The sequence below is a fragment of the Lithobates pipiens genome, unplaced genomic scaffold (genome assembly GCF_037356315.1).
Source record: "Lithobates pipiens isolate NorthernLeopardFrog02 unplaced genomic scaffold, aLitPip1_a1.2 Scaffold_22, whole genome shotgun sequence".
NCBI lineage: Eukaryota > Metazoa > Chordata > Amphibia > Anura > Ranidae > Lithobates > Lithobates pipiens.
The window spans coordinates 97,168,401-97,180,422 of record NW_027507784.1 but is presented as its reverse complement, the minus strand read 5'-3'; the positions used below and the strand labels follow the sequence as shown (position 1 = coordinate 97,180,422).

The 12,022-nt window shown below is 47.0% G+C and overlaps 1 protein-coding gene across 18 annotated transcripts in view; it reads left to right on the top strand.

The window, feature by feature from the left end:
- The window catches only part of LOC143923970 (FAST kinase domain-containing protein 1, mitochondrial-like), a 189,722-nt gene that overhangs the window by 125,860 nt on the left and 51,840 nt on the right, over positions 1–12,022 (top strand). The window lies entirely within an intron of this gene.

The window sequence follows — 12,022 nt, the reverse complement described above, 5'->3', positions numbered from 1 at the left end:
CACGGCGCCCGGATTAAAACAGAACGCACTAAACAACTTGACCAATTACTAGAGAAACTACACGCTATTGAGGCCAGACACAAACACGCCCCCACGCAGTCTTCTGAAGCCGACCTGCGGAACACCAGGAAACAGATCACGGACATTCTTCACTATAGGGCTAAGGCGGCAATACAGTTCTGTCGCAAGCTGACTTATGAAGCAGGGGACAAATGTGGGAAACTGTTAGCAAGACTGGTCAGGGAACACAAACTCTTGACATGTATACCTCACATCACCACGGCGTGGGGGGGGGGCAGAAAGTTACTATGCCCACATGCATCACACAAGAATTTAGAAACTTCTACTCCAGGTTATACAACCTCCCAGCAACGTCACCGTCCCACGCAGATATGTCCGCTTACATCACATCGTCCCAACTACCCTCCCTCACACCAGAAGCCCGAGAGGAACTAGATTCCCCAATAACTTTGCTGGAAATCCAGAGAGCCATAGGGTCGATGATGCCAGGGAAGGCCACGGGGCCTGACGGATATACCCTACAATATTATAAAAAGCTATCCGCAATACTAGGACAACACATGCTGGTTGCAAGCTGAACAGTGGAGCCTTGAGTAGAGTGTGAATAAGTATTGCTTTTTAACTGCTGGTGACTGCTGGGGTGCATTTTTAGGTTCTTTGGGGCTTTTTCTTGTAGCTTTTTAATACCCTTTTCTGACACTTTTTTTAAATAGTTTTTTTTTTTTTTTCCTTTCCTTCCTTCAGCCTACTAATTAAGGGGAGGGTTTAATTGGGCACAGGTGCTTGAGGTCTATATAAGTTTGGGTAGAACTCATTGGAGCCTACACATCTTGAGTCTGTGAGAACTCTGTCTAATGCCGCGTACACACGTAGCCGACTAAGTCCGTCGGACTTTCTGAACGAGCTACTTGCCCACACACGGCACTTTTTCAGTGGACTAATACGGCGTACTAAGTCCGCCGTACTATCCGCCCTACTTTTGAAATGAACGGACTTGCCCACACACGCGGAGGAAAGTCCGCTCATTTCGAGTGAGTCTCCGGGTAGGCGGGGCCCGCGAAGCAGAAGTCGCTGTCGCTTTTTTCGGCGTGGGGGTCCCCCCCAGGTCCACATCAGACCCTTGTCCGAGCACGCTACCCGGCCGGCCAGGAAAGGGGGGGACGAGCGAGCGCCCCCCCTCCTGAGCCATGCCCTCAACATGGGGGGGTGCCTTGGGGAGGGGGGGGGGGCGCGCGGCCCCCCACCCCAAAGCACCTTGTCCCCATGTTGAGGAGAAGGGCCTCTTCCCGTCAACCCTGGCCGTTGGTTGTCGGGGTCTGCGGGCGGGGGGCTTATTGGAATCCGGGAGCCCCCTTTAATAAGGGGGCCCCCGGATACCGGCCCCCCACCCTATGTGAATGAGTATGGGGTACAATGTACCCCTACCCATTCACCTGTAAAATAAAGTACAAAAAAAACACAACACACAAGATAAAATAGTTTATTGCACAGCTCCGGGGGTCTTCTTCTAGCTCTTTTGCTAGCGGAGGAGCCTGGCTTTATTCCTCGCCACGGCCTCTTCGTCCGACTTCGGGGGTCTTGTCCCTCTCTTCGGTTCTTCTGCCGGGCCACCGCGCCTTCTTATAGCTCTTTTACAGGCAGTGGCCCGGTCTTCTGTCGCCGCCGCCTTCTGTTCTTCTTTTCTTCTCTTCAGATGTTGCCTCGTCGCTCGCTCCGCTCACAATGACGGGGACCGGGCGTGCAGCGACTTATATAGGGACATCACCGGATGATGTCCCCGCCCATTATGGTGTTGCAGTCCCAGAGAATGCTGGGACTGTGACATCATAATAGGCGGGGACATCATCCGGTGATGTCCCTGTATAAGTCGCCACGTGTCGCGCCAGAGCCATTGTGAACGGAGGGAGCGACGAATCAAGATATGAAGAGAACAGAAGGCGGCGACGACAACAACAGCGACGACAGCAGCGACAGAAGACCGGGCCGCTGCCTGTAAAAGAGCTATAAGAAGGCGCGGTGGCCCGGCAGAAGAACCGAAGAGGGGGACAAGACCCCCGAAGTCAGAAGAAGGGCGGCGGCGAGGAAGAAAGCTGGGCTCCTCCGCTAGCAAAAGAGCTGGAAGAAGATAGCGGAGGAGTCCGGCGAGAAGACCCCCTGAAGACTGAAGACCCCCGGAGCTGTGCAATAAAGTATTTTATCTCGTTTGTTGTGTTTTTTTTGTACTTTATTTTACAGGTGAATGGGTAGGGGTACATTGTACCCCATACTCCTTCACATAGGGTGGGGGGCCGGTATCCGGGGGCCCCCTTATTAAAGTGGGCTCCCGGATTCCGATAAGCCCCTCGCCCGCAGACCCCGACAACCAACGGCCAGGGTTGTCGGGAAGAGGCCCTTGTCCTCATCAACATGGGGACAAGGTGCTTTGGGGTTCCCCTTTAAGTCCATACCAGGTGGCGGGGCCAGCGACGCATCCTTTGCGGGCCCCGCCTACCTGGAGACCCACTCGAAATGAGCGGACTTTTCTCCGGGTGGGAAAAGTCCTTTCATTTCAAAAGTACGGCGGACTGGCATACACACGGCTGGATTGTCCGCCGAAATGCAAGTCCGGCGGGAAGATTGAAGTGCAAAACTACTTTCTAAGTCCGCCGTACTTTCGGGTCAAAAAAGTATGCCGGAGGCTACACACGGGGGGATTGTCCGGCGGACTTAAGTTTGCCGGACTTTTCCACCTGATTGTTTGATCGCGTGTACGCGGCATAAGTGGAACTGGTCCAAGTGGTGAGTTAAAAACCACAGTTTAAAACAGGAGGTTATAACAGGGGGGTCATAGTAGCTGTGTAGTGTGAGTACCTGGGTGTCTGAGTAGTGTGTGTGTGTATATATATATATATATATATATATATATATATATATATATATATATATATATATATATATATATATATATATATATATATATATATATATATATATATATATATATATATATATATATATATATGTGTGTGTGTGTGTGTGTGTGTGTGTGTGTGTGTGTGTGTGTGTGTGTGTGTGTATGTAATATATATATATATATATATATCTCTATCGTTGGTACTTGTGTATTGTGGGTGCATGCTGGTCTGTGAGTACCTGTGTACTGTCTTGAGTATTAGTGTCAGGAAGCTAGTTGTTAGGTAATTTGGACTGGGTATAATCTCTAATCCTCATTAAATTAATAGGTACGATGACTGGCGGGTGTGGTGGAGAGGCGACTCGGTGTACATCTTGCAGCATGTATGCATTCCTTGATCATCTGATCGAGGGTGAATACTGCTGTGCAAAATGTAAGCACATTGTTTCCCTGGAAGCCCAGGTTCTGAAACTGGGGAAGCAACTGTCAGCACTGAGGACCCTCCACCCTAAATGAGAGCCAGGAACGTACATGGCAGGTGCCGGCTGGGGCCAGCACAGAGGTGGGTGGAGACAAAGAGGTGCAGGCACTAGCAGAGAGTAGATGGGTGACAGTCAGGAAGGGTAGAGGGGCAAGTGCCAGGGAGGCCGATCCAGGGCTGGAGCATCCCAATAAGTACGCTCCATTGAGTGACATTGGTGATCCCAGTCAGGGACCAGCACTGCTGGAGCTGTGGAGGGATTCTCCTAGCTGCCAGGAGAACTCCTCCAGTGAGAGTGGGGGGGGGGCGAGTGAAGGGAAAGGAACGACAGATTCTGGTGGTAGGGGACTCAATTCTTAGGAGGACAGAGAGGCTGAAGTGCCGAACTGTATGTTGTCTGCCGGGCGCTCGGGTTTGGCACATCACGGATCTGGTGGACAGATTACTGGGAGGGGCTGTGGAAGACCCAGCTGTCATGGTGCACGTTGGCACCAATGACAGTGAGAGGCAGATGGAGTGTCCTAAAGAATGATTTTAGGGACTTGGGAGCTAAATTGAGGAAATGGACCTTCAAGGTAGTATTCTCAGGAATACTACCAGTACATCGAGCCACACCAGAAAGGGCGATTAGGGAAATAAACAAGTGGCTCAAAAGCTGGTGTAGTAAGAAGGGGTTTGGGTTCCTGGAGGACTGGGACGACTTCTCAATCGATAACCGGTACTATAGAAGGGACGGACTGCACCTAAATGAGGAGGGTGCAGATCAGCTGGGATTAAGGATGGCCAAAAAGTTAGAGGGGTTTTTAAACTAGGCGATGGGGGGGAGGGTTCAGAGATAGAGATAGTCAGCGTGGAGCATATTCCAGAGGGTAATATTAGGGGCATTAGTGGTAGGGTAACCAAAGCACATAAACCCAAGGTAAATATAGTAGCAAGTCCTAGTTGTAATCTTGGAATGTGACCTGTCAAAATATATTCATGCATTAAAATGTTTGTTCACCAATGCCAGAAGTCTGCCAAGCAAAATCGGCGAGTTGGAAGCTCTGGTGCATCAGGAGAGCTATGATGTAATCGGTATTGCTGAAACTTGGCTTCATTCCTCACATAACTGGTCTATTAATATTCCTGGCTATGCACTCTTTCGGAAAGACAGAGTAAAAAGGAAAGGTGGAGGGGTCTGTCTGTATGTGAGAAGTGATCTCAAAGAGAGTGAGAAAGAGAGGACCTGGTGGACGGAGAGTGTGATGAGTCTGAGGCATTATGGGTGGAACTGCATACAGATGTGTGTAGTTCAAAGTTAATCATTGGAGTTTGTTATAGACCACCCAATGTTAATGAGGAGGTGGAGACTCAGCTCCTTGCACAGATAGAAAGGGCTGCAAGGGCTGGGACAGTGATAATGAGGTATTCTAACTACCCAGAAATTGACTGGGGTAATGGCACTGCTGGAACAGTTAAAGGGCAAAAATTTGTAAACCTATTACAGGACAATTTTATGGTCCGGTTTATTGAAGCCCTAACTAGGAATGATGCTCTGTTGGACCTGGTAATCTCAAACCATGCAGAACGTATTACTAATATTCAGATAAAGGAACATCTGGGTAGCAGTGACCATAACATAATTTCATTTGATGTTAGCTATAAGCAAAAATCACATACGGGAAAGATAAAAACACTTAATTTCAAGAGAGCAAATTTTCCAAGGATGAGGGCTGCTCTCCAGGACTTAGACTGGGAGAGAATATTGGCACCAATGGGCACAGAACAGAAATGGGAATTCTTCAAAAAGACTGTTTGTGATCTCACGGCAAAGTATATTCCCATGGGCAATAAGTTTAAAAGGTTGAAAATAAAACCGATGTGGCTCACAGCCAAAGTTAAAAAAGCTATAAAAAAGAGCTTTTAAAAAATATAAAAATGAAGGAACGCTAGTGTCATTGAAATGTTACAAGGAATATAACAGAATGTAAAAAGGAAATCAAGGATGCAAAAATTCACAATGAAAGACAGATTGCAAAACATAGTAGGACAAACCCCAAGATATTTTTCAAATATATTAATAGTAAAAAGTTCAAGTCTGAGCATGTAGGCCCTTTGCAAAATAATCTGGAGTGGGTGACTGGGGACAAAGAAGGCTAACTTATTAAATACTTTCTTCAGCTCTGTGTATACAAAAGAGCATGGGGGAGCTCATATCCATAATGGGGGTGGTACTGACGCAGCCCCAAATCCACAATGGCTCAAAAGTGATATGGTCCAGAAATATTTGGACAGAATAAAGGTGGATAAAGCACCTGCACCTGATGGCATCCACCCACGGATCCTAAAAGAATTGAGCTCTGTAATTTCAAAGCTATTGTATCTAATTTTTAGGGGCTCATTAATGACAGGAATAGTACCACTGGATTGGCGCAGGGCCAATGTGGTGCCTATATTTAAAAAGGGAATAAAGTCTTTAGCAAGTAATTATAGACCCGTTAGTTTAACTTCTATAGTTGGGAAGATACTGGAGGGATTAATAAAAGGACCACATAGACGAGTACTTTCAGGAAAAAAATATTTTGAGCAACAGACAGCATGGATTCCTGAAAGGCAGAAGTTGTCAGACAAACCTGATTTCTTTTTATGAGGTGGTAAGTAAAACCTTGGACAGAGGGGTGCCGGTGGACGTGATATATTTGGATTTTGCAAAAGCGTTCGATACAGTTCCGCACACACGGCTCATGTGTGAAGTAAAGTCTACAGGTTTGGAAATATCAGTTTGTAAATGGATAGAAAACTGGCTAAAAGACAGAATTCAGAGAGTCGTGGTTAATGATTCTTACTCTGAATGGTCTAAGGTTATCAGTGGTCTACCCCAAGGTTCAGTGTTGGGATCCTTACTTTTTAATATCTTTATAAATGATATTGGGTCTGGGATCAAAAGTAATATTTCCGTGTTTGCAGATGACACCAAGCTATGCAGTGGAATAATGTCCTTATACAATGTCTCCAATTTACAAGCCGACCTCAATGCTCTGTCTACTTGGGCAACTATGTGGCAGATGAGGTTTAAAGTTGAGAAATGTAAAGTTATGCACTTGGGGGCTAAGAATATGCATGCATCATACATTCTAGGGGGAGTACAACTGGGGGAATCCATAGTGGAGAAGGATCTGGGGGTTTTGGTAGATCATAAGCTCAATAATAGCATGCAATGCCAAGCTGCGGTTTCCAAAGCGAGCAAAGTCCTTTCCTGTATTAAGAGAGGTATGTACTCCAGAGAGAGAGATATCATTTTGCCCCTGTTCAAATCATTAGTAAGACCTCATCTGGAATATGCAGTTCAGTTTTGGCACCAGTTCTCAAAAAGGATATTGGTGAACTGGAGAAAGTGCAGAGAAGGGCAACCAAACTGACAAGAGGAATGGAGGAACTCTGCTATGAGGAAAGATTAGAGGAATTGAATTTATTCACTCTTGATAAGAGGAGATTAAGGGGGGATATGATCAACATGTACAAATATATAAGGGGTCCATATAGGGAACTTGGTGTCGAGTTATTCACTTTACAGTCAACAAAGAGGACAAGGGGGCACTCTTTACGTCTAGAGGAAAAGAGATTTAATCTCCAAATACGGAAAGGTTTCTTCACAGTAAGAGCTGTGAAAATGTGGAATAGACTCCCTGCAGAGGTGGTTCTGGCCAGCTCCGTGGATTGCTTTAAGAAAGGCCTGGATTATTTCCTAAGTGTACATAATATAACTGGGTACTAACATTTATAGGTAAAGTTGATCTGGGGAAAATCCGATTGCCTCTCGGGGGGGGGGTGGAATCAGGAAGGAATTTTTTCCCCTGCTTTAGCAAATTGGATCATGCTCTGCTGGGGGTTTTTGCCTTCCTCTGGATCAACTGTGGGTATATGGGCTGGTATGATATTTATTATATATATATATATATATATATATATATATATATATATATATATATATATATATATATATATATATACCGGTATGTATATATATATATACCGGTGTGTGTGTGTATATATATATATATATATATATATATATATATATATATATATATATATATATATATATATATATATATATATAAATATAATATTAATCTTTTTTTTTTTTGGGGGGGGGGGGGGGTTGAACTGGATGGACTTGTCTTTTTTCAACCTGAGTAACTATGTAACATGCTTAAGTTGTTTAATGCACTAGGGACCGGCAGTGGATTTGCTGATTCCCTGAGCGCCCCGTATTTCGGTAATTCATAAGGAAGGGAGGGACCCAGCGTCTTGTGGTAGCTATAGACCGAAATCTCTTCTGAATATAGACCTCAAAATCTATACTAAGATCTTGGCTACCAGGTTGGCAGACCACCTCCAACAACTAGTACATCTTGATCAGGTAGGCTTTATCCCCTCTAGGGAAGCACGGGATAGTACCAAGCTAAGCCTGCTACATTTTGTGAGAACCGCGAACACTCGGTGTGTTCTGTTAAATACCGATGCCGAAAAGGCCTTCGACCGGGTGAGCTGGTCGTTCATGTTTGCGGTGCTCAGACATGTAGGTCTGGGAGAAAGAATGATCAATAGGACAGCTGGAGTATATTGTAGCCCTACGGCCCAAGTGAAAGCCAATGGGCTCCTGTCGGAACCCTTCCCGATAACTAACGGGACGAGACAGGGATGCCCTCTGTCCCTTCTCCTGTTTGCATTATCCCTGGAACCTTTCTTGGCCATGGTCAGACTGAACCTCGATATATAAGGGGTGACTGTCGGGCGGTCGCAACACAAGATCTCGGCCTATGCCGATGACATGCTCTTTACGCTAACCAACCCGGGAGTGTCACTACCAAACCTGATTAGGGAATTTGAGAATTATGGGAAATGATCTAACCTGAAGATAAACTTCTCCAAATCGGAGGCTATGGGAATATCAATACCGCCACGTATGCTCCCTACCCTACAATCTAATTTCCAGTTCAGATGGACGTCCGCCACCCTGACTTATCTAGGGACTAACATCCCGCCTGACCTTTCGAGCTTATATGAGCGCAATTCCCCCCCCCCCCCCGTTGGCGAAGGTGAATTTGCTTTTGGACTCGTGGCACAAAGGGACTCACTCCTGGTTTGGAAGGTGTAACTTGCTGAAAATGAGCATACTGCCAAAATTTCTATACCTCCTCCAAGCCCTGCCGATTAAAATACCACCTGCATATTTTAAACAGGTACAGGCTCTATTCAGCCACTTTGTCTGGGCACAAAAGCAACCACAGACACCACGCTCCCAACTCTCCTTGCTGAAGCACTGCAGAGGGTTGGTGCTACCAGATATAAAAAAGTACTATCAAGCTATCCATTTGGGTAGGATAGTTGACTGGAGTCGCCACCTTGACACTAAGTTGTGGGCACAAATTGAGCAACGTCAGTGCTCTGTCCCGTTAAAGACCGCTCTGTGGTGCAGAGGTTCTCTACCACAGTAGACGAAAATCACACCCCCCTGATAGGTAACACTCTGTCAGGGCATGCAGGCAGCACTACATTACTCTGACGACCAAAACGTCGTCGTTAACCCCGATTCTAGGTAACCCCAAATTCTCACCAGGTATAGCAGCCACACAATTTCAGACATTACAGGACTCCAACCTCAACACAGCCTCTCAGTTTGTAACGCGTGATAGCTGGCCTTCCATACCAGATCTTATGGACCCTATTGGTCCTTATCAACTGGATTTCTGGAATGCTGTACGTTTACACCACTTTCTTCAGTCAATCTCGAATCCCCAAGAATACGCCAGACCTATGACCATGTTTGAAGAATACTGCTCTGATATGGAGCCAGTATCGTGAGTCCTTTCCAAAATGTACTCCATAAATACACCAGCCCAACAACCACGCATTGCAGGTATTGCAAAATGGTAAGTGGATCTAGGTCGTACTTTCACGCCAACCCAACATCATAACGTATTACGGTTCTCTCTCAAGTCCTTGCTATGCACAAAAATACATGAGACAAATTACAAAATTCTTATTAGGTGGTACTTAACACCTAGTCTCCTACACCTTATCTTTCCTGGCGCTGTCGAGAAGATAGGGGCACAATACTACACACCTTCTGGTCCTGTCCCAGGCTGACTGAGTTCTGGACAGCGGTCTGGACCATATCCCAAAAATTTACAAAGTGGCAGATCCCGAATGACCCGGCGTTCTTCCTGCTGCATGTCTCGACTTTGTCCCCCAGGAAATACAAGCAGTCACTATTGCGCCACCTGACGAATGCGGCCATGTCCTGCATCCCTCTACTTTGGAAACCACAAACCCCACCGACCACAGCAATGTGGCTACGGAAGGTGGAAGATATCAATAAAATGGAAGATCTGATACTAACGGCCAAAGACAGACAAGACGCCTATAGAAAGACTTGGTCTCTTTGGAATAGGTTCATGTGCTCGGTAGAGGGCTATGCCCTCTTCGGAACCTGAGCTACCGATTAACAGCACATAGATGGCCGCAAATGGAATGCCACCCCCCCCCTCCCTCCCCCCCTCTTGCCCTTCCTCTCTCCCTTCCCCCTCTACCCTCCCTCCCCCCCTTCTATTCTTATCTTGCTTTATCTATTTTCCAATTCTCCGTCCTGGCCGTAGCCCCAAACCCGCTTGCCTCGACCTCTTGGTAAGATGTTTGATTAGGGCCTCAGAATAACCGATAGCCACAGATGAGTTCTGACTTTCCTACCAATTATATTTGATGAGGCAATATCCGTACAGCTAGACAACTTTTCACGACAAACTGAAAAGTTATGCGGTCAATATTTTTGACTGTAATGTATGTTTGGGAGGCTGCGACCTTCACTGTTTCAGTTACTGCTGTATTCTTTGGGGCTCTACCCCACATATGTAAAATTAATAAAAATGTATATTCGCAAAAAAACAAACAAAAAAAAACGTCCCTGGAACCGCAAGCCTAACAAGCTTGTGACTAAAAGTGGTACCGCATGAAGGTTTGCCCCCACCAATGTCTCGGTGGGGGGTCACCTTCACGAGTTTGCAGCCCGGTGGTCCTCCCGGTTATCCGACCAATGGGTCTGCAATCTGATTTCCACAGGCTACAAGATAGTTTCTCTCTTCTCTCAAGATAGAATCTTCCCCTCCAGCATACCCATATCCCCGGTTCGCCGGGAGGCCCTGTTGGGGGCGGTAAGGGATTTGCTGAATTGCAAGGTGATTGTACCAGTTCCGGAATCGGAAAGGTTTCCAGGGATTCTACTCAAATCTGTTTGTGGTTCCCAAGAAGGAAGGGGTACGTCCGATCTTGGACTTGAATGAAAGCCCTCAATCACTTTGTAAAAGTGCAGAGGTTCAGAATGGAATCAGTTCGCTCAGTAGTCGCTGCGCCCCATCAAGGGGACTCCTTGGCATCCTTAGACAGGATGCGTACCTGTACATACCCATATGCCTTTGGCATCACAAATTTCTGCGTTTTGCAGTTGGGGAAGCCCATTACCAATTTGTGGCTCTTCCTTTTGGTCTGGCATCAACCCCCCGAGTCTTCACCAAAGTTCTGGCTCCAGTATTGGCGTTGCTGAGACAACGTGGGATCGTGATCGTGGGCTACCTAGACGATCTCCTCCTGAGAGCATCTCCCGCCTCAGAATTAGAGGAGGATGTGGCGATCACCATGCAGACCCTGCAAGAATTTGGGTGGCTGTTGAACCTAACGAAGTCGGTGATTGTACCAACCCAGCGTCTGGAGTACCTAGGTTTGCTGTTTTGACTCCAGGGAAGCGAGAGTTTTTCTCCCTTCAGACAAATTGCAGACTCTCAGATCCGCAGTCAAGCTACTGATGAACTGCAAGTGGTCGTCGCTCCGGTTTTGCATCTGAGTACTGGAACTCATGGTAGCATCCTTCGAGGCAGTACCCTACGCCCAGTTCCACACCAGAGTGCTGCAGAAGGAGATCTTGTTAAAATGGGACAAATCTCAGTTGTCTCTAGATCGACAGATTCAGGTGAGCCAGCCAGTCTGGGACTCTCTGATCTGGTGGTTGATGTCCCAGTAACTCAGTGCAGAAAATCGTTCCTTCCACTGAAATGGGCGGTGATCGCTACGGATGCCAGTCTATCTGGCTGGGGTGGAGTGATGAGGGTTCAGTCGGCTCAGGGCCTCTGGTTGGCGGAAGAATCAGAGTTGCCGATCAATCTGCTCGAATTGAGAGCAATAAGGCTGTGCCTCCACACATGGTCGGTGAGTCTTCAAGGGCGTCCGATCAGGATACAGTCGGACAATGCCACGTAAAGCACCAAGGGGGAACAAGAAGCTCAGCCGTTGCTTGGGAGGTCGCTCACATACTTTGGTGGGCAGAGCGACACGTACCGGCCCTGTCGGCCATTTACATCCCGGTGGTGGAGAACTGGCAGGCGGACTATCTGAGTCGACAGATGCTGGACCCAGGAGAATGGGCATTGCATCCAGAGACATTCAAGCTGCTGTGCCTGAAGTGGGGAACACCAGATGTGGATCTACTGGCCTCCCGTCTCAATCGGAAGGTGCCAAGATTCGTGTCCAGGACAAGAGATCTGTGGGTAGACGTGTCAGACACGCTGGTTGCTCCGTGGGATCATTACCAGCTG